Raw genomic sequence first — 22,492 nt, 5'->3', positions numbered from 1 at the left:
GAAAGCCACATGCAAAAGAATGAAACTCGACTACAGCTTGTCCCCGTGTACTAAAATTAATTCAAAATGGATCAAAGACCTAAATATAAGACCTGAAACAATTAAGTACATAGAAGAAGACATAGGTACTAAACTCATGGACCTGGGTTTTAAAGAACATTTTATGAACTTGACTCCAATGGCAAGAGAAGTGAAGGCAAAGATAAATGAATGGGACTACATCAGAATAAAAAGTTTTTGCTCAGCAAGAGAAACTGATATCAAAATAAACAGACAGCCAACTAAATGGGAAATGTTATTTTCAAACAACAGCTCAGATAAGGGCCTAATATCCAAAATTTACAAAGAATTCATAAAACTCAACAACAAACAAACAAACAATCCAATAAAAAAATGGGAAGAGGACATGAACAGACACTTCTCCCAGGAAGAAATACAAATGGCCAACAGATATATGAAAAGATGCTCATCTTCATTAGTTATTAGAGAAATGCAAATCAAAACTGTAATGAGATACCACCTCACCCCTGTTAGATTAGCTATTATCAACAAGACAGGTAATAGCAAATGTTGGATAGGCTGCGGAGAAAAGGGAACTCTCCTCCACTGTTGGTGGGACTGTAAAGTAGTACAACCATTATGGATGAAAGTATGGTGGTTCCTCAAAAAAACTGCAAATAGAACTACCTTATGACCCAGCAATCCCTCTACTGGGTATATACCCCAAAACCTCAGTAACATTGATACATAAAGACACATGTAGACCCATATTCATTGCTGCACTGTTCACAGTGGCCAAGACATGGAAACAACCAAAAAGCCCTTCAATAGAAGACTGGATAAAGAATATGTGGCACATATACACTATGGAATACTACTCAGCCATAAGAAATGATGACATCAGATCATTTACAGCAAAATGGTGAGATCTTGATAACATTATACGGAGTAAAATAAGTAAATCAGAAAAAAACAAGAACTACATGATTCCATACTTTGGTGAAACATAAAAACAAGACTAAGAGACATGGACAAGAGTGTGGTGGTTACCAGGGGTGGGGGGAGGGAGGACACGGGAGGGGAGGAGGGAGAGGGTTAGGGGGAGGGGGAGGGGCACAAAGAAAACTAGATAGAGGGTGGCGGAGGACAATCTGACTCTGGGCAAGAGGTATGCAACGTAATTTAATGACAAGATAACCTAAACATGTTTTTTTTGAATATATGTACCCTGATTTATTAATGTCATCCCATTAACATGAATAAAAATTTATTTAAAAAAAAGGATTTAATCAATAAAAGAAAAACTTATAGACATAGCAGTGTAGTGATTACAGAAAAAAAAAGGTTACAGGAGGTAGAAATGGAGAATAGATGCTGATAAAGAAAGATAAGACTTGAGGTGGTGAACACACAATGCAATGTACAAGTGATGTAGTTTAGAGTTGTACACCTGAAACTTGTACATTTTATTAACCAATGTCACCCCAATAAATTCAATAATTTTTAAAGGTAATAAAGAGCTAATGAATTTCTGTCAAGCTAGGGGAAAAGAAATATATGATACTTTATACCAAGAATTAAAATTGTTACATATAATTTTCTTTGAAAAATGTTCTTTGAATGATTTTAATTTAGAAAATGATTTTACTAATGATTTTATTGATTTTATTGCATTGTTATAAAATATTTATTTTTGCATTTCCCAGTTCTTTGTTGTGCTTTGTAAATGTGGTCACCTCAAAACTGAAAACTGGTGTGTGGCTATTTTTAGTCATATAACAGCACTATTTCCTGAGGAAAAATAAATTATTCCATTATGTAATTTTTTCTTTATTTTATTTTGAAAATGATGTGAAACTTTGTCAAATTGGTACAATTACATATAACATTCATGATTGGCATATGTCATTTCAAACTTTTGACTATTCATTATTTTTTAGGTTAGTGTATAATCTTTTCAATGTGTTTCTTTGCCTATAGTCCCTAACGGAATTATAAAACTAAAGTAACCTAACAGAACTATTTATAGCTTTTAATGTATTTGGACAGAAGAATAAATGTTAACAATAAGTAATCTACAATTCACTCTGGAAACAAGTTAAAAAAACATAAAATAAACCCATAAGTGTAGCCTAAAAAAAATCAATATAATGTCTATTTTATTAAAATACAGATTAAGACAAACAATAAAATAGTAATTATCAAAGTACAGACAAACTCTTTTTCTGGAAATATTAATAATAATATATAAAACTAAATTCTAGTAGAATTGATGAAAAAGATAATGTACAAATGGACAACACTGTAAAGTAAGTGTTAATTGATAGAATAAATTGATATTTCAACTGGTCTGAAATCAAAATGAAATAGAGAGTTTTACTGAAAATTATAAATGATTAAAAAACACTCAAAAAAAGAAAAAACACTAAGTGTGCCAGTTACCATAAAAATTAACCTAATAACCTGGGTTTTAAAGAGCATTTTATGAATTTGACACCAATGGCAAGAGAAGTGAAGGCAAAAATTAATGAATTGGACTACATCAGACTAAGAAGTTTTTGCTCAGCAAAAGAAACTGATAACAAAATAAACAGACAGCCAACTAAATGGGAAATGATATTTTCAAACAACAGCTCATATAAGGGCCTAATATCCAAAATTTACAAAGAACTCATAAAACTCAACAACAAACAAACAAACAATCCAATAAAAAAAATGAGAAGAGGACATGAACAGACACTTCTCCCAGGAAGAAATACAAATGGCCAACAGATATATGAAAAGATGCTCATCTTCATTAGTTATTAGAGAAATGCAAATCAAAACTGTAATGAGATACCACCTCACCCCTGTTAGATTAGCTATTATTAACAAGACAGGTAATAACAAATGTTGAAGGGGAGATGACGTCAGAGTAATGGCGGAGTAGGAAGTGATACCGATAAATCTCCTCCAAAACTCAACAAGATCTTCAACCAGAAACAGAAAAACCTATACTTGGAGCCTCCAGATGCTTCGCAATACACCCGAAGGTATGGTCGAGTGAAAAATTGGCTAAATATATAACCAAACCCCGAAGGAAATAGGGAGTAAGAAATGCTCCGCCTTCCTCACTAACCTAAACAGGGCGGCTTTCTCTGGTAACTGTGAATATAGAAACTGAGGCGGGCAAAGGGGGTGAATACATCCAGGCTCCGGCACAAAGGGCCGAACCAGGCTGTGACACGGAGATCCTAGCCGAGGAAAAACTAATCCTGTGGCAAGCTGGGCAATACAAGCTAACACTCACGCCAAAACCAAACAAAGAAAGACAAGCGGGGCAGCCATTTTACCCGTTCTCCTGGTTGGTGCGTAGTTAGTGGGCGAGAGATTTCTTCCTAAGCCCCGGAAGTGGTTGTCCGTGTTACCCCACAGAGAGGCAGGGTCAGAGGCCTTTCTGTGGGCCGAAAGCAGAATCTCTGGGCAGCCCCAGCGCCCTGGGAAAGCCACGCACGGCAGGGAGCAAGAACTAATTCCAAAGGTGGAAATTTTCCGTGCTGGTGAGGGTTTCACTCAGAGGGAAACGCGGCCGGCCTCATATCCTGGTGTGCACAGATAGGAAGTGAGCGATTCCTCCGAGTGCCTCGGCAGTGCACACCCGTGTTATCGCACAGAGGGGCAGAGTCAGGGGCCTTTGTGTGGGCAAAAGCGGAATCTCGGGCCGCCCCAGTGCCTTGCAAAAGCCGCGCACGGGGACGGAGCGAGAGCGAATTCCAACGCTGCAACTTTTCCATGCGGTTGGGGATTTCACTCAGAGCGTGAGACTGCTGGCCTGATATTCTGGTCTGCGCGCAGATAGTGAATGAGAGTTTCCTCCAAGCACCCCGGAAGTGGGCGCCCGCCTGTGGTATCGGACAGAGTGGCAGAGCCAGAGGTCTTTGAGTGGGTGGAAAGCCTGCCTGATTATGCTAGCAGCTCTGACTGACTGAGCCTTACCCAGAGCCCTGTGCTGAGTGGGAATAAAGTGGGGAGTTGCCAGCTCTTTGAACCTCTTACTATCCAGGCAGAGGCAGCAGCAACCCCATAGCTGGATTATCAGGCTACTAATTGAGGAAGGAAAGACTAGGAGAAAGGCTCCAGGAACACGGACTCTCTCACTGTCGGAGCCTATAAATGCTAATGAGCCTCGACTCCCAACAAGACTAAAGCACAATACATGACATTGCCATAGAGACTTATCAACTGCAAACCTCTACCTGAGCGTGCCAAAGGGGCAGAACCTGGGGTACAGAGTCACCGACCAGGAAAAGGGAGAGAAAAGAAAAAGCAAGAAGATAACCTCTCAAAATCAAGAATAATCTGCTGACTATATAACCTATCCCATTTTATTATATTTGTTCATTTGTTTCTCTTATCTTCATTCTTGATACTTTTTTTTCCTCCTCCAATTTGGCTGATTAACTCTCTGCTGGTCTTACTCTCTCCTCTCCTTGAACTACACTATCCATAAGTGTTACATCTCCCATTATCTTTTTTCTCCTCTTCCTTTCTCTCTATGAGGGTTGCACTCCAAAACCCTTAACTCTCTCTCTCTCCTTTCTGTTTTCTTCTTTTAGTCGTTCCTTCTTTTTTTCTCTCTCTCTCTTTCTTTTCTCCCTCTATATTAGTTTCTTCCTTTCTCCTTTACATCTCCTCTCATTCAAACCTCAATAATAAACAAATTATCTTATCTGGGACTCAAACTTATGTTTATGGCATTTTGGAGGGTTTTTACTTCACCTTTTTAACTCACTAGCAGTGCTCCCATCCCTGGCTCTCCATTTTATCTAGTTCTTGTTCCACTAAATATAATAGTATTTTTTTAATTTGTCCCCCCCATTTTTTCTGTTTTCCTCTTATTCCTCTCATCATAACTCTCAGACAACCAACACCTAAAAGTAAATCATTTTATTCTTGACCCAAATTTTTTCCTTATTTGCTTTTTGTGGGTCCATAACCCCAATTTTTTTTTTGCCCCTTTATTACTGTTCCCCAATTCAGGCCCTCCATCACAGGCATTGTTTGTTATAATTCACAGTTCACCACAAGATTTTCTCAAGAAAGAGAGGAGAGGAGAGGAGAGGAAAAAAGGAGGGGGGGGAATAATTTCCTTTTTTAAAAAATTATTATTTTATTTTATTTTTATTTCATTATTAATTTTTTTTAAAAAAACAACTCTTTTTGATTTTTGATTTTTTTAACTTTTTATTCTTTATTAAATCTCATTAATACTATCAACAAAACCACCCTCAGATGCCATTAAGGAAGAGAAAATCGAATATCATGGATACAAAAGAAAGAGAGGTAACACAGCTAGATGAGGAAAAATCTATGGAGAAAAAATTTAATATAATGGAAACCTTGGAGCTAAATGACAGAGAATTCAAGATAGAAATCCTAAAAATCCTCTGAGATATACAAGAAAACACAGAAAGGCAATTTAGGGAGCTCAGAAAAAAACTCAAAGAACAGAAAGAATATATGTCCAAAGAAATTGAAACTATAAAAACAAATCAAACAGAGATGAAAAACTCAATTCACGAGCTGAAAAACGAAGTACCAAGCTTAGCTAATAGAACAGGTCAGATAGAAGAGAGGATTAGTAAAATAGAAGACAAGCAACTTGAGGCACAACAGAGAGAAGAAGAAAGAGACTCAAAAATTAAAAAAAATGAGATAGCCCTACAAGAATTATCTGACTCCATCAAAAAGAATAACATAAGAATAATAGGTATATCAGAGGGAGAAGAGAGAGAAAATGGAATGGAGAACATACTCAAACAAATAATAGATGAGAACTTCCCAAGCCTGTGGAAAGAACTAAAGCCCCAAATTCAAGAAGCAAACAGAACACCGAGTTTTCTTAACCCCAACAAACCTACTCCAAGGCATATCATAATGAAATTGACACAAACCAACAGCAAAGAAAAAATTCTCAAGGCAGCCAGGGAAAAGAAGAATACAACCTATAAAGGAAGGCCCATTAGATTATCATCAGATTTCTCAACAGAAACTCTACAAGCTAGAAGAGAGTGGACCCCAATATTTAAAGTCCTGAAAGAGAGGAACTTTCAGCCACAAATACTATACCCATCAAAGCTATCCTTCAAATACGAAGGAGAAATAAAAACATTCACAGATACAGAAAAGATGAGGGAATTTATCATCAGAAAACCCCCACTCCTGAAATTACTAAAGGGGGTTCTCCAACCAGATACAAAGAACAAAAAAAAACAGAGCCACAAGTAAAAGCTCCAAGAAGAACACAATAAAACCAAATTTAAACTGTGACAACAACAAAAAGAAAGAGGGGGAGAAGATGGAGATTAACAGTAGCAAAGGACGATGGAGTGCAAAAGTACTCACAAAATAGTTCGCTACAATGAACAGGGTAGGGACCCTTTTCATTACTCAAAGGTAACCACCATTGAAAAAACCACCACAGAAGCACATGAGATAAAAAAGATAGCAACAGAGGAAAGATATATGGAATACAACCAAATAAAAACAAAAGATAGAAAAATGAAAGAGAAGGATCAAACAAGACACAAAACTAACAGAAAGCAAGATATAAAATGGCAATAGGGAACTCACAAGTATCAATAATTACACTAAATGTAAACAGATTAAACTCACCAATAAAAAGGCACAGAGTAGCAGAATGGATTAAAAAAGAAAATCCAACTGTATGCTGCCTACAGGAAACTCATCTAAGTAACAAGGATAAAAACAAATTCAAAGTGAAAGGCTGGAAAACAATACTCCAAGCAAATAACATCCAAAAAAAAGCAGGTGTAGCAATACTCATATCGGATAATGCTGACTACAAGACAGGAAAAGTACTCAGAGACAAAAATGGCCATTTCATAATGGGTAAGGGGTCACTGAATCAAGAAGACATAACAATTCTTAATATATATGCACCAAACCAAGGAGCACCAAAATATATAAGACAGCTACTTATTGATCTTAAAACAAAAACTGACAAAAATACAATCATACTTGGAGACCTCAATACACAGCTGACGGCTCTAGATTGGTCATCCAAACATAGAATCAACAAAGACATAGTGGCCTTAAACAAAACACTAGAGCACCTGGATATGATAGACATCTACAGGACATTTCATCCCAAAGTGACTGAGTATACATTTTTCTCCAGTGTACATGGATCATTCTCAAGAATTGACCATATGTTGGGCCACAAAAACAACATCAGCAAATTCAGAAAAATCATAGTTGTACCAAGCATATTTTCTGATCATAAATCCTTGAAACTAGAATTCAACTGCAAAAAAGAGGAAAAAAATCCCACAAAAATGTGGAAACTAAACAACATACTTTTAAAAAATGAATGGGTCAAAGAAGAAATAAGTGCAGAGATCAAAAGATATATACAGACTAATGAAAATGACAATACGACATATCAGAATCTATGGGATGCAGCAAAAGCAGTGATAAGAGGGAAGTTCATATCACTTCAGGCATATATGAACAAACAAGAGAGAGCCCAAGTGAACCACTTAACTTCCCACCTTAAGGAACTAGAAAAAGAAGAAGAAAGACAACCCAAAACTAGCCGAAGAAAGGACATAGTAAAAATCAGAGCAGAAATAAATGAATTAGAGAACAGAAAAACTATAGAAAAAATTAATAGAACAAGGAGCCGGTTCTTTGAAAAGATCAACAAAATTGACAAACCCTTGGCAAGACTTACCAAGGAAAAAAGAGAAAGAACTCATATAAACAAAATCCAAAATGAAAGAGGGGAAATCACCATGGACACCATAGGTATACAAAGAATTATTGTAGAATACTATGAAAAACTTTATGCCACTAAATACAACAACCTAGAATAAATGCATAAATTCCTAGAACAATACAACCTTCCTAGACTGAGTCAAGAAGAAGCAGAAAGCCTAAACAGACCTATCAGTAGAGAAGAAATAGAAAAAACCATTAAAAACCTCCCCAAAAATAAAATTCCAGGCCCTGACGGCTATACCAGCAAATTTTATCAAACATTCAAAGAAGACTTGGTTCCTATTCTACTCAAAGTCTTCCAAAAAATTGAAGAAGAAGCAATACTTCCAAACACATTTTATGAGGCCAAAATAACCCTCATACCAAAACCAGGCAAGGATGGCACAAAAAAAGAAAACTACAGACCAATATCTCTAATGAATACAGATGCTAAAATACTAAACAAAATACTAGCAAATCGAATACAACAACATATTAAAAAAATAATACATCATGATCAAGTGGGATTCATCCCAGAATCTCAAGGATGGTTCAACATAAGTAAAACGGTTAATGTAATACACCATATCAACAAAACAAAGAACAAAAACCACATGATCTTATAAATAGACGCAGAAAAGGCTTTCGATAAAATACAACACAATTTTATGTTTAAGACTCTCAACAAAATGGGTATAGAAGGAAAATATCTCAACATGATAAAGGCCATATATGATAAACCATCAGCTAACATCGTATTAAATGGCACTAAACTGAAGGCTTTCCTTCTTTAATCAGGAACAAGACAGGGTTGTCCACTCTCTCCACTCTTATTTAATGTGGTACTAGAGGTTCTCGCCACAGCAATCAGACAAGACAAAGAAATAAAAGGCATCCATATCGGAAAAGAGGAAGTAAAGGTATCACTTTTTGCAGATGATATGATCCTATACATCGAAAAACCCAAAGAATCCACAAAAAGACTACTAGAAACAATAAGCCAATACAGTAAGGTCGCAGGATACAGAATTAACATACAGAAGTCAATAACCTTTCTATATGCCAACAATGAAACAATTCAGAACGAACTCAAAAGAATAATCCCCTTCACGATTGCAACAAAAAAAAATAAAATACTTAGGAATAAACATAACAAAGAATGTAAAGGACTTATATAATGAAAACTATAAACCATTTTTAAGGAAAATTGAAAAAGATATAATGAGATGGAAGAATATATCTTGTTCTTGGCTAGGAAGAATAAATATAATCAAGATGGCTATATTACCCAAAGCAATATACAAATTTAATGCAATTCCCATTCAACTTCCAATGACGTTTTTTAAAGAAATAGAGCAAAAAATCATCAGATTTATATGGAACTATAAAAAACCCTGAATAGCCAAAGCAATCCTAAAGAAAAAGAATGAAGCTGGGGGCATTACAATACCTGACTTCAAACTCTATTATAGGGCCACGACAATCAAAACAGCATGGTATTGACAGAAAAATAGACAGACCAATGGAACAGAGTAGAAAGTCCAGAAATAAAACCACATATATATAGTCAAATAATCTTTGATAAAGGGGCCAACAACACACAATGGAGAAAAGAAAGCCTCTTCAATAAATGGTGCTGGGAAAACTGGAAAGCCACATGCAAAAGAATGAAACTGGACTACAGTCTCTCCCCCTGTACAAAAATTAACTCAAAATGGATCAAAGATATAAACATAAGACCTGAAACAATTAAGTACATAGAAGAAGACATAGGTACTCAACTCATGGACCTGGGTTTTAAAGAGCATTTTATGAATTTGACTCCAATGGCAAGAGAAGTGAAGGCAAAAATTAATAAATGGGACTACATCAGACTAAGAAGTTTTTGCTCAGCAAGAGAAACTGATAACAAAATAAACAGAAAGCCAACTAAATGGGAAATGATATTTTCAAACAACAGCTCAGATAAGGGCCTAATATCCAAAATATACAAAGAACTCATAAAACTCAACAACAAACAAACAAACAATCCCATAAAAAAAAGGGAAGAGGATATGAACAGACACTTCTCCCAGGAAGAAATACAAATGGCCAACAGATATATGAAAAGATGCTCATCTTCTTTAGCTATTAGAGAAATGCAAATCAAAACGGCAATGAGATACCACCTCACACCTGTTCGATTAGCTATTATTAGCAAGACAGGTAATAGCAAATGTTGGAGAGGCTGTGGAGAAAAAGGAACCCTCATACACTGTTGGTGGGAATGTAAAGTAGTACAACCATTATGGAAGAAAGTATGGTCATTCCTCAAAAAACTGAAAATAGAACTACCTTATGACCCAGCAATCCCTCTACTGGTTATATACCCCCAAAACTCAGAAACATTGATACGTAAAGACACATGCAGCCCCATGTTTATTGCAGCATTGTTCACAGTGGCCAGGACATGGAAACAACCAAAAAGCCCATCAATAGATGACTGGATAAAGAAGATGTGGCACATATACACTATGGAATACTACTCAGCCATACGAAATGATGACATCAGAACATTTACAGCAAAATGGTGGGATCTTGATAACATGATACGAAGCGAAATAAGTAAATCAGAGAAAACCAGGAACTGCATTATTCCATACGTAGGTGGGACATAAAAGTGAAACTGAGAGACATTGATAAGGGTGTGGTGGTTACGGGGGGGGGGAGCAGGGAATGGGAGAGGGAAAGGGGGAGGGGGAGGGGCACAGAGAGAACAAGATATTGGTTGACGGAGGACAATCTGACTTTGGGTGATGGGTATGCAACATGATTGAACGACAAGATACCCTGGACTTGTTATCTTTGAATATATGTATCCTGATTTATTGATGTCACCCCATTAAAAAAATAAAATTATTAAAAAAAAATGTTGAAGAGGCTGTGGAGAAAAAGGAACCCTCATACACTGTTGGTGGGAATGTAAAGTAGTACAACCATTATGGAAGAAAGTATGGTGGTTCCTCAAAAAACTGATAATAGAATTACCTTATGACCCAGCAATCCCTCTACTGGGTATATACCCCAAAAACTCAGAAACATTGATACGTAAAGACACATGCAGCCCCATGTTCATTGCAGCATTATTCACATTGGCCAGGACATGGAAACAACTAAAAAGCCCATCAATTAAGACTGGATAAAGAAGATGTGGCACAAATACACTATGGAATACTACTCAGCCATAAGAAATGATGACATTGGATCATTTACAGCAAAATGATGGGATCTTGATAACATGATACGAAGCGAAATAAGTAAATCAGAAAAAACCAGGAACTGCATTATTCCATACGTAGGTGGGACATAAAAAAAGTGAAATTAAGAGACATTGATAAGAATGTGGTGGTTTTGTGGGGAGGGGGGAGAGGGAGAGGGAAAGGGGAGGGGGAGGGGCACAAAGAAAACTAGATAGAAGGTGACAGAGGACAATCTGACTTTGGGTGATGGGTATGCAACATAAGTGAACGACAAGATAACCTGGAGTTGTTATCTTTGAATATATGTATCCTGATTTATTGATGTCGCCCCATTAAAAATAAAATTATTAAAAAAAAATAAAATATAAAAATAAATAAATAAATAAATAAACCTAATAGCAATGACATAACTAACCAGAAAGGTCCTAAATTCTTATTTGATGGTAAATTTTAGGATATAAAAAAAATTAAAGTCCTTTTATGAGACTAGGATATCAAAAATAAAAAATATCATAACCTGACAAAAAACTTGAAACAAAATATTTGTAAATAAATAAAAACTAAGAAAACAAACCAAACATCAAAATTTTGTTAACAAATATTACTCACTGAAAATATTAAAATTCATGTATATGAAGAATTTTTACTAATAGTGTAAGAATAATTAAATATTAGAAAATTAATGTACTTGTCTAAATTAACAAATTAAAGGGCAAAAAATCTAATCATCTCATTGTATTTCTGACAAAACCCTTAATAAAATTAAATATTCATTGATGAGGAAAACATCTTATCAATTTTGCAATAAAAGGAAACTTCCTTAATATAGTTCAGCTTAGCTATAATCAAGGTAAATGATATACACTTGATAATAACAATTTAGAAGGTTTAACATTAAAATTAGGAATAAGACAAGGGTGTTTGCAATTGCCATTATGCTCATCAAAGTGGTACTAAAGTGGTACTTTTTAGACTAGTGAGTAAATAAAAAAAAGGGTATAATGAAAAATTAAATTGTCATTTGGATGTATGTTATGTGCGGTTGAGTGGCTCTGACTCCCAGAGATGCTAGGATTGAGCTATGTCCACAATGTTTTGTCCTCCACAGTCCTGCTCAGCTCCTATGCACTCATGCCTATGGCTTCTTTTATGAAGTCACTCCATCTCATGGTTGATCTTCCTCTTTTCTACTGCTTTTTAGTTTTCTCAGCATTATCATCTTTTCTAAAGAACCTGCCTTCTTTCTCATGATGTGCCCCAAGTAGAAAAGCTTCAGTTTTGTCATTTTTGCCTCCAGCAATGTTTCAGACTTAATTTGTTCTAGAACCTAGTTGTTTGTCCTTCTGATAGTTCAGGATATTCGTAGAGCTCTCCTCCAACACCATGTTCAAATGTGTCATTTTACTTTCTATCAACCTTTTTCATGATCCAACTTTTGCATCTGTACACATAATAATCAGGAATAAGATGGTAATATCTAATGGCACATCATTTTTATTTTTCCTTTTTTAAAATTTTTTGAGACAATTAATTTTAACGGGGTGACATTGATAAATTAGAGTACATAGATTTAGAGAAACCATCTCCAGATTATTTTGACATTTGATTATGTTGTATATATCCATCACCCAAAGTGAAATTGTCCTCCATCACCCTTCCTTTTGTTTTCTTTGTGCCCCTCCCCTCCCCTCCTCCCTCTTTGCCTTTCCCCTCCCCCTGGTAACCACCGCACTCTTGTCCATGTCCATGAGTCTCAATTTTGTGTCCCACCTATGTATGGAATCATACAGTTCTTAGTTTTTCCTGATTTATTTCACTCAGTGTAATGTTATCAAGGTCCATCCATGTTGTTGTAAATGAGCCTATGTCATCATTTCTTATGGCTGAGTAGTATTACATAGTATATATGCACCACATCTTCTTTATTCAATCATCTATTGAAGGACTTTTTGGTTGTTTTTATGTCTTGGCCACTGTGAACAATACTGCAATGAACATGGGCTGCATGTGTCTTTACATACCAATGTTTTTGAGTTTTGAGGGTATATTCTCAGTAGAGGGATTGCTGGGTCATATGGTAGTTCTATTCTTAATTTTTTAGGAACCACCACACTTTCTTCCATAATGGTTGTATTACTTTACATTCCCACCAACAGTGAATGAGGATTCGTTTTTCTCCACAGCCTCTCCAACAATTGTTATTACATGTCCTGTTGATAATAGCTAATCTAACAAGTGTGAGGTGTTATCTCATTGTAGTTTTGATTTGCATTTCTCTATTAGCAAATAAAGATAAGCATCTTTTCATATGAGCAAATGAAGATGGCCATTTGTGTTTCTTCCTGGGAGAAGTGTCTGTTCATGTTCTCTTCCCATTTTTTTTTATTGGATTGTTTGCTTTTTTGTTGTTAAGTTTTGAGAGTTCTTTGTATATTTTGGATATTAGGTTCTTATCTGTGCTATTGTTTGAAAGTATAATCTTTCATTTAGTTGGCTGTTTGTTTTGTTGTCAGTTTCTTTTGCTGTGCAAAAGCTTCTTAGTCTAATGTGGTCCCATTCATTTATCTTTGCCTTCACTTCCCTTGCCTTCGGAGTCAAATTCATAAAATGCTCTTCATAGCCAAGGTTCAGGAGTTTAGTACTTATGTTTTTCTCTATGTAATTTATTGTTCCAGGTTCTATATTTATTAAGGTCTTTGACCCATTTTGAATTAATTTTGGAACAAGGGGACAAACTATAGTCTAGTTTTATTCCTTCACATGTGGCTTTCCAGTTTTCCCAGCATCATTTATTGAAGAGGCTTTCTTTTTTCCATTGTGTGTTTTTGGCTCCTTTATCAAAGATTATTTGATCATATGTATGTGGTTTTATTTCTGTGCTCTCTATTCTGTTTCACTGATCTGAGTGTCTATTTTTCTTCCAATTGCATGCTGTTTTGATTATCATGACTCTATGATATAATTTGAAGTCAGGTATAGTAATGCCCCAGCTTTGTTCTTTTTCCATAGGATTACTTTGGCTATTTGAGATTTTTAATAGTTTTATATAAAACAAATGATGATGCTTGTTCCATTTTTTAAAAATGACATTGGAATTTTGATGGGAATTGCATGAAATTTGTATATTGCTTTGGGTAATATGGTCATTTTGACTATATTTATTCTTCCTATCCAAGAACAAAGAATATTTTTCCATTTCATTATATCTTTTTTGATTTCCCTTAACAATGCTTTATAATTTTTATTATACAGGACCTTTACATTCTTTGCTTGTTTATTTTTAGGTATTTTATTTTTTTGTTGCAACTATAAAGCGAATTATTTCTTTGAGTTTGTTTTCTGATGTTTCATCGTTGATATATAGGAAGGCAATAGACTTATGTATATTAATTTTGTATCCTACAACCTTACTGTATTGGTTTATTGTTTCTAGTTGTCTTTGTGGAATCTTTGGGGTTTTCTATACACAGGATCATATCACCTTCAGAAAGTGAAACCTTTACTTCTTCTTTCCCAATATAAATGCCTTTTATTTCTTTTTCTTGTCTGATTACTCTGGCTAGAACTTCCAGCACTACATTGAATGAGAATGGAGAGACTGGACAACCTTGTCCTTTCCCTGATGTTAGAGTAAAAGTCCTCAGTTTTATGCCATTTAATAAGATGTTAGCTGATGGTTTGTTATAAATGGCCTTTATTATGTTGAGATATTTTCCTTCTATACCCATTTTGTTGAGTGTTTTAAACATAAAATGATGTTGTATTTTATTGAATGCCTTTTCTGCATCTATTGATAGGATCATATAGTTTTTGTTCTCATTTCTTCTAGTTTCCCTTTCATTGCTCAACCTTCTCTTGATTTCTTTGCCATAGAAAGAATTGGCAAAGAAATATTATATCCTAAAATATTTATATCCTAAATATTTATATATAAATATAAATTTATTTTATATTTATATCCTAATATATTTTATATTTATAATTATATCCTAAAATATTTCTTGTCAATTTTTCAAAAAGTTACTTAAAACAAAGCAACAGTTTTTAATAATATTTGAGAAATTTTGTGTTATGAAATATAAGTCAATGAATTGTACTTTTATTTGGTTCCTCAAATGGTATCTACTCCCTGTGTTTACTGGGTCTTAGCATTTACTGTGTTCTTTTTTTTAGGTTAACTCCTAATCTCTCAGAATGCAGATGTGTCATCACTTTATGGGAATCCTCTTTGATATCCTTGACTTGCTTCATCCTTCCTATCCTGTTATCATGTCACTGTACACTTAAAAATATCTAGCACACAGTAAGTGTTCATTATTTAATAAATAAAGAAAATATAAATACAAGGTTTTTTTTTCCATTTTGGCACAGTTTTGTTCCTATGACAGTGACATAAGCCAAATTTTGTTGTAAGTCAAAACATACTCTAGCCTAACACAAATGAAACATTTGTGCTTTCATAGTCCAAAATAGCAAATGTAAGTATACCAGGGACACTAACTTCCTCACTTATCTACCCCATTAATGCATATTCTTCCACAGCACAACCAAACTATTTTGCCCACATAATCTGTAAGTATGATGCTAATGCTATAAGCGGAAACACTCACATCTCATTTTTTTTTAAGTTTTTATGAAAGTGAGCATCATAAACTTGAAACATTGAATGTTAAGATTGTTGTAACCTAAGGACAGCCTGTGAATTCATTCAAGAGACTTGAACATTTTACAAGACACAAATAATAATATTGATTAAAATTAACTTCAAATTTTATTTGAAAATGACAGACAAATTTACAAAAGTCTACATTGTTTTCTATGGCCATGTGCTCAGCAGATACTGTGTTAGCCGTTAACATCTTCTTGCAACAATCTATATGCTGTGAATCACCAAAATACCTCTAGCTGGAGCCTCAATTTCAACATAACCCAAACGGACTGCGTATCTCAATACCACCTTCCCTTACTATAAAGCCAGTGGCTTTCACTATGGCCATACAGGTTCACACTAGATTCTGGGAGACAGTAAAAGAACTGTGGAGCCAGAAAATGGTCGGCCATTCTGTTTATTAGAGTCTCGTAATGGTGGATGAGCATACAGGCAGTGAAGGCCTCTTCCCTTTTTCCCATCTCAGGACCCCACTAGTCTCAACAGTCCTAAGCCAAACATACATCTAAGGCTTCCCTTGCCCCTTAGCATTGCTTTTCTCCCTTCTGCACTAACTAGCCAAAACAAGCTGGGGAAAAATACCCTTCTCCAGCAAACAATCCCCTCTTCTCCATGGAGGCAGGCAATCTGCAATCTCCAATTTGCAATCTGCTGCCCTGAGGGCAAGCACTCTCAGATTTCCATAGACTATACACACATGGTGCTGTCCCAGTACAAGCCAGCAGACCTAAAAAAAACACTTACTATAAACTTCTTTGCCCAACACTGCCAAACTGTTGTCTAGCTTCATAAATGACACCATTTTATGTCCTCCTGGTCACACCTTGTTTGACTAATTCTGCTTACCTACATGCTTTGTTTTTCTGCTCTGCAGCCTCACTGCTACTGCCTTTGTTCATGTTACTAACGTTATCTGCCTTGTAGCTTTCATCACTGTCTGAATGCAAATCTCAACATAAATTAGAAAACATTTCTAAATGCTATTTTAATCACATCACTCTCATGTTTAAAATTGTTCATTTGCTTGAAAAACAAGACAGTTTCTCAATATGGCACCTGTTATCAGGGCCTTCTCTTATGATGTATCTCTTTTTTTTCCCTTTGGTCCTTAAGCTTCAATATTTACTTCTCTAATGTAAGATTCTATACATTTCCTAATTTCTAGTATGTTTTGTTATGTGTAAGGCAAATAGATCCTTGATTACATTATAGCAAAAATATGTAGGATCTTATGCTTTTATTTTTTTCAGATAAAATTTTAAAAATTTGTCATATGTATTAGAACTTTCTGTAGAAATAGAAGGCTGCTACTCAGAATACACACTTGCACCCCTTCCCTTTCTGTGTCCATGAGGCAATTGATCCTTTAGTTTCTAGCAATAGCAAGAAAGTAGAGTTGAGTGTCTAGTTACTTTTCCCATGATCTCCTTTCCTTTTAAGTACTGTGCCTGGTTTCAGGATGGAGTATCTTCCCAGCCAAACATATCCTCTGCTATGAGAAATTCCTGGATTACTGTTATGTGACTGACTGTTCTTAAAGCTTGAAATTCAATAAAACCAGTGTTAATATATAATTCTTTAGCTATTATAGAGAAGACAAGTAATAGTAAGTGTTGAAGAGGTGATGTAGAAGAAGAAATCATCATACACCTGCTGATGGAAATGTAAATTGTTATAATTACTATAGAAAAAGTATGGAAGCTTCTCAAAAAATTATAAATAAAGAGACCATATGGCCCAGCAATTCTCAGTTGATATATACCTGAAAAATTTGACAGCATTTATTTCTAAAGACATATGTACTCCTATGTTCATTGTAGAATTATTCAGTGACAAGACATAGAAACAACAGAAGTGTTGCTTGATGTATGATTGGATAAAGATGTGGTACATAAATATAATAAAATACTATGCACTCATGAGAAAAAATACTTTTATTTGCAATAACATAGATTGATCTTGAAAATAATATGCTAAGTGAAAGAAGTCAGATGGAAAAAGTCAAGAATCATAGAATTTCATGCATATGTGGTATATAAATATGAAAGTAGCAAATGAACAAAGAAAACAAAGAAAAATATACAGCAAACAGCATGGTGGTTACCAGAGGGATAAAAGGACAGGGTGAAGTAAAAACGGGTAAAGAATGTCAAATACTTGCTGATGTAACTAACATAAGAAGATGTGCCTACACACATTGCAAAACACAGAGGAAGTATTATAGAACTTAATACTTATAAACTATATAATTTTATTAAACCATGTTATCCTCATAAGTTTAATATAATTTTGAAAATAAATAAAAATTATCTAATTATTATACTTTGTATTTTTCACTTTCATTTATAGTATTTATAAATATCCCTTTTTATTTGTATTATTTTACATTTTTTAAAAATATATTTTATTGATCTTACAAAGAGGAGGGAGAGAGCAAGACCAAGATAGGAACATTGATCTGTTTCTGTATTTGCCCTGAACAGGGATCAAAACGGTAACCTCTGCATTTTGCTACAAAGCTAACCAACAGAGCTATCTGGTCAGGGCTTTGCATTATTTTTTTTTTAAGGACTTCTTTAAGGTTTCTCTTCACAGCAGAATCCCTTCATTGTTTTCTAAAATGATGATTAATATATTCATCATTTTAAAATAAATATTTAAAATATTTGCATGTTTTCAAGATAGAGAAAAGGCCAGTGGTCTCTACCACCATGACTAAATCAGGTCTTCTATAAAAGCCATAATTTAACATATTTTTCTGAAAAACTCTATATTGTTCGCTTGTGGTCAATAAGATATAATTTGATATAAAACTTATTTATCTCCCTTTATCTTCTGTCTCCCCAGGGAATTAAGTAATACAGAATATATTTCTTTGATTATTAACTTCTTTCTGAAATATTAATCAAATGCACTAAATTTTCCAGTGCATTCAAACTATTATTTAGGGTTAACTATATATTATTTAAATAAATTTTTAAACTTACATTCATTGAGATGACCTTGGTCAATAACGTTATATTTATTTCAAGTATACAATTCTATAATAAATCTTCGGTGCATTCCATTATGTTTCATGACCTAAAGTCTGGTCTCTTTTCGTCACCATATATTTGATCCTCTTTACCTTCTTCAGCCTCCCTTTATTCCCCTTCCCCTCTGATAACCACTCTGTTGTTGTCTGTGACTGTTTGTTTATTTTGTTTGCTTGTTGCTTTTTGTTTTCTATCCCACATATTGTTTTGAGAGGGAACTCCACACTATTTCCATAGTGACTTTACCAATTTACATTTTCATGAGCCGTGGATGAGCCTTTTTTCTCTGCATTCTCTTCAGCATTTGCTCTTTCTAATCTTGTTGGTAATAGTCATTCTAACAGGTGTGAGGTGATAACTGTGGTTTGATTTGCATTTCTTTTGTAGCTAGTGAAGTTGAGCATCTTTTCATGTATCTGTTGACCTTCTTGAGAAAAATGTCTTTTCAAATCTGCCAATTTTTTTTTTTTTTTACAGAGACAGATAGAGTCAGAGGGATAGACAGGGACAGACAGACAGGAATGGAGACAGATGAGAAGCATCAATCATTAGTTTTTCGTTGCACATTGCGACTTCTTAGTTGTTCATTGATTGCTTTATCATATGTGCCTTGACCACGGGCCTTCAGCAGACTGAGTAACCCCTTGCTGGAGCCAGCGAGCCTGGGTCCAAGCTGGTGAGCTTTTTGCTCAAGCTAGATGAGCCCACGCTCAAGCTGGCGACCTTGGGATCTCAAACCTGGGTCCTTCCACATCTCAGTCCAATGCTCTATCCACTGCGCCACTGCCTGGTCAGGCTCTTCTGCCAATTTTTAAAATTGGACTTTTTGTTTTTTGTTGTATTGTTGAGTTGCAAGAGTTCAATGTATATTTGGATATTAGCCCTTTTCAGAGATTTTGTTTGCACATATCTTCTAAGTTTTTTTGGTTACCTTTTGCCATTTGATGGTTCTTTCTGTTGTATGAAACTTTTGATTCGATAAACTCCATTCATTTATAAATATAAATTTATATTAGTACTTACTGCGTTTTTCAGGTTAATGTCTGGTTTTACTTAGATCATTAGTTTCATAATAAAGTTATATAATATATTCTTTGATTTTTTTGAGTATTCCAAACAGAGTTCTCCCATGAACACCCCAGTCCCTGGAATGCCTCCTATAAAATACTTCTCTAATTAGACACATTAAGGAGACACCAGTGTTTCCAGTACATAACCTGTGAGGGGAAGGCTGTATGTCTGCTCTTCATACCCAGGGGACCTGGAGACACACTCAACTCATTTAGGGTAGAGTGGGAGCCCAAGGCCCTGTGCATCCCCTATAGACCCACTCATACAATATTAATGAAAATCTGTCTACTTACCAGCTCATCACTTCTCGGTTAAGAATTCTTATGGATCCTTAACAGCGACAGTTGGTCTAACTAGAGAAACTGAGCAAAAGGGTATTTTTCTGAGTTTACCTGATAACCCGTATTGCCACTGCTGCTGCTTCTTCACTGTGGATTATGGAGATTTGCCTATGAATTATACAGCTACATTCAAAGTGACTATTTTTTCTGTCAATAATTTTAGGAAGAGCAGGATATAAAGACAGAGGGTAGTCTGAGGGGACAGAAAGAACAGGCAAGGCAATGAGAAGAGTAGCAGTAGACTCCAGAGAAAAAATAATGGGTAAGTAGAAAAATACAGAGAAGATCAAGAAAAGGGAAAAGGGAAGGCCAGGAAGCACATCATAGGAGGAGAAGACCACAGAGAGATCAGGAGTAGGGACACTGCTGGAAAGGCCAAAGGGACTACTGACCTTCTGTTACTTCTTTTTATAGAAATGGACATTGAGAATCCAAGTATGGGCTTGAGTTCTCCAAGGCCAAGAGGTACTACATTTCCCAGGCAGACCACAGACTGCAGACATGGTTATTAAGCCATAACTCCTTTTATACATGTTGGTGCAATGGGGCAGCTATGAGGCAGACAAATGTAAAAAGAAAATCTGGAAGCCAGACAGGGAAGAGATGGAGGGGAAATGAGAGACTCTGTGGGAGGCTCATGGCTGAGGGAGACAGTCGGGTGTTTCGACACAGAAGTGAGCAGAGGGAGAGGTTAGTTTGTTTTTGTGGCAAGGGATGTTAGAGAAAAGTTCAAAAGGGTTTGGAGGAGAAGGTGTTATCTGAGTTCTCAGGACAACTTGTTCTAGTAAGGCATTCTTTATCAAACAGAACTCCAATACTGCTGCTTCTGTTCCTGCTCTTCCGAGGAATTCTCTGCCATGGGCCAAGCAGTGGATGAGAATAACCCAGATAGAAACATACTTGTGCTTGGGTGAAGCAGAGTGAAGAAAAGTTCTTCACCAGTCTGCTGTCTTTCCAACAGTATTCCCATCTAGCCCTTTCAAATTAATTATTTCAATATTCCTTTCTTATTTTCAAATTTTCTTTCCACAGATTTCTTCTTGCTTTTTCTTCCAAAATCTAGTCTTCCATGTGGTTCACCAGAATATGTTTCTTTCCTTGAATCCCTCTACTTTCTATATTATTGATGTTTCCTCCCTACAATTTTTTCCATATTGACTCTCTCTTCCTTGCCCATCCCCAGATCCCTTTGAGATCCAGGTATCAGGCAGCTTTAGAGTGCATTCCTGGGAAGGCACCAGAGAGTTTTTTAAATGTGGCATATCTAAGATCAGACTTCTTGAGTTTCCAAGGAAATTTCTGGAAGCCGTCTCCAGGCGCTGGGAGTCAGAATCAGAATATCTGTAATGTGCTTAATCAGTACAGCATTGTTAAAGTTCTGATGGTCCTTTGAAGTGACATTCTCAGGCCCTTGATTCCTGTCAGTCCTCCTGCAAGGAGGGAAGTCAGACCTGGAATGACAGGGTGAGCCCAACCTCCTCTCCCCTCACAGCCTCAATGCTACACTCTAGTATTTAGGTTTTTTCTCTTTATCATCCCTTTGAGACACAGAATAAGAGGCTTGAAGGTGAATATGATTTTAGGGATTCTAAGGTACCAGAGTCACAAGTTCTGGCTTGAGATGCCTAACTCCACTTCTTCTCATATTTTTCCAGTGAAGCCACAGATCTGGGTGACCAAAGGCTCCAGTCCTGGTCCTGGCCATCTGCTGCTGGTGTGCCACGTCTCTGGCTTTTATCTGAAACCTGTCTGGTGATGTGGATGCGGGGTCAACAGGAGCAACAGGGTACTTAAAGAGGTAAAATCCTGCCCAATGCAGATGGAACATAGTCTCTTCAAATAACCCTGAAAGTGGCCACTGTAAAGGTAGCTGCCCTGCCTTGCTGAGTGAAATATAGCCTGGGAGGCCATGATATAATCATCTACTGGGGTGAGAAAGAACCAAGGCCCCATTAGGAAATGATAGTCTTCCCAAAGTTCCAAGGCTAATGAATTAGCAGTTGGAGAATGGATAGGACTCCTATGCAGAAGAGGATAAAAATGGCAGAATACAAATCATATAACTGCTGTGTAAAGATTCAAAGCAGTTATATTTCAAAAAAACAGAGAAAGAGGATTAGAGGTACTAAAGAAAAATAAAAGGAGATACATTGACTAGAAAGAATTAAAATGAGGACTCTAGAAAATATGAAAGAAACTCTTGTAAGGTCCCAACTCTGTGAAATGAGAGGCATTAGGTGAGGTAGGATAGAGTGTATTTCATAGATTGACATTATTTAGTCCCCAATCAGAAGGATATTCTATCCCTTTGATACTGATCTGTTTGGCTGTAACAGTTACCCTGGCTATGATGATTGTGGATTTACGGTTTAAACA

The 22,492-nt window shown here is 35.8% G+C and overlaps 1 pseudogene; it reads left to right on the top strand.

Moving 5' to 3' along the window:
* LOC136329882 (T-cell surface glycoprotein CD1b-1-like) overlaps positions 1-22,072 on the top strand; it is a 44,735-nt pseudogene extending 22,663 nt beyond the window's left edge.
* Positions 22,073-22,492: the final 420 nt, after the last annotated feature.

This window comes from Saccopteryx bilineata, chromosome 3, assembly GCF_036850765.1.
Source record: "Saccopteryx bilineata isolate mSacBil1 chromosome 3, mSacBil1_pri_phased_curated, whole genome shotgun sequence".
Lineage (NCBI taxonomy): Eukaryota > Metazoa > Chordata > Mammalia > Chiroptera > Emballonuridae > Saccopteryx > Saccopteryx bilineata.
Note: the sequence above shows the minus strand (reverse complement) of the source record. Positions and strands in the feature narration are given on the sequence as shown.